The sequence below is a fragment of the Megascapheus bottae genome, chromosome 6 (assembly GCF_031878675.1).
Source record: "Megascapheus bottae isolate mThoBot1 chromosome 6, mThoBot2.hap1, whole genome shotgun sequence".
Taxonomy (NCBI): domain Eukaryota; kingdom Metazoa; phylum Chordata; class Mammalia; order Rodentia; family Geomyidae; genus Megascapheus; species Megascapheus bottae.
In genome coordinates this window covers 14,355,319-14,356,816 of record NC_143514.1, presented here as the reverse complement: position 1 = coordinate 14,356,816, position 1,498 = coordinate 14,355,319, and the positions used below count along the sequence as shown (strand labels likewise).

General features: G+C 37.9%; 1 pseudogene; it reads right to left on the bottom strand.

Moving 5' to 3' along the window:
• Window positions 1–394: 394 nt before the first annotated feature.
• LOC150061406 (COMM domain-containing protein 7 pseudogene) lies at window positions 395–871 on the bottom strand (annotated as a pseudogene).
• Between the last annotated feature and the right edge of the window lie 627 nt (window positions 872–1,498).

Below are 1,498 nucleotides of genomic sequence, written 5' to 3'. Positions count from 1 at the left end.
ACATTCTTGAGATCTTATTATCTGGGAACACTTCCCTTGATGTTTTTATACATAATGCAATGCAATCTTTAAATATATCATCATACATAGATACTTTATAGTATAGATAGGAACTAAAGTGCTCAGAAATGTTAAATAACCAACATACAAGTAAATGAGTAAATGATTATTTAAACCCATATTTGTTTGATTATTAAATCCACATTTTCATTAATCATAGCCAACATAATCTCTGCAGTTGATACTATGCAATTTGAAAATATTTCACAGATGACCTCTGTTGAATCTTATGAACATAATACAGTATATCTGATTTTACCCCCTTAGGGAAAGCTGTACTAATATGTGAAATATTATTTTTTTTTCCTTTAGAATTGAGGCAGGGTTAATTTACTTACACATTATCAGTTTGGTTCCCACCAAATACTGTAACTATCAATGTTCATTGTAAAAAAAAAAATCTTTCCCACTTTCTCCAATTCACTATCCTCTGATGTCTCTCCAAACCATGTCCATAAGTTTAGGTGGTTTATCATCAGGGTCTGACCTACAGCCCTGTCGAACCAAGCTGGGGACATTTCTGCTTCCACTTGGCAGAAGAGTGAATGGCTTTTTCCTCACTAAGACCCAGAGTTCTGAAATTTGCCTGGATCCACTCTGCGGTGAGGTTCTTCTTCAAGGCACCATTTTTGGCACCAGAAGAGTTTTCATGAGACTTTCAAGGGGTTTGATTCTAACCTGATGGGTGGTGGCAAATTTAGAGAGCAGAACAAGAAATGGTCCCACCTCTTCGGGCTCTGTCAGGACATGGAAAAGCACAGTTGGTCAGGTCTGAGAATTGCTGGGCTCCCAGCTGGTTCAGCTGTCACATGTCGACTGGCTCTCATGGCCTTAGGCAGCTGTCCTTGGTGCAGTACAGAAGACCCCACCGCCCCCCAGACCACCTCTTCCCAATATTATTTAATTTTAAAAGATGAGTAAGAGCTGGGTAGTCCAAAGATTTATTTGAAAAGACAAAGGGAGTTGAGGGATGAAGTTGAGTGCATTGGGACTAAAACATGTGGTGCTCAAGAACCAGTGTCATCACAGTGTCCCAGATGGTGAAAGAAAAGTGTGCTGTCCTCTCGTTGTGGAGAAATGATCACCTAGTAATGACAGTGTTAATGGGAATGGAGAAAAATGAATGAGCAACAAGATCAACAAGGTGCAAGAAACAAGATGACCAGGAGAATATGGATTTCCTATGTGGATATGTTGAATTTGAGATTGTTTCAAAAGCATTCTAGGACAAATGCACTTTGGCTTGTTACATAGGATTTGGAAGAGCTGGCAGGAAACAGAAATTAGGACTGTATGAAATGGCTTTGAGATGTAATAAAACAAAACTAAATTATTATTTATAAAAATAGGTATAGTTCAAACCACTAACAATTCAGCTACTTTAAATTAAGGAGCTGAAGATATATCTAAAATGAGAGATATCTTGCTTTGCTTAGTC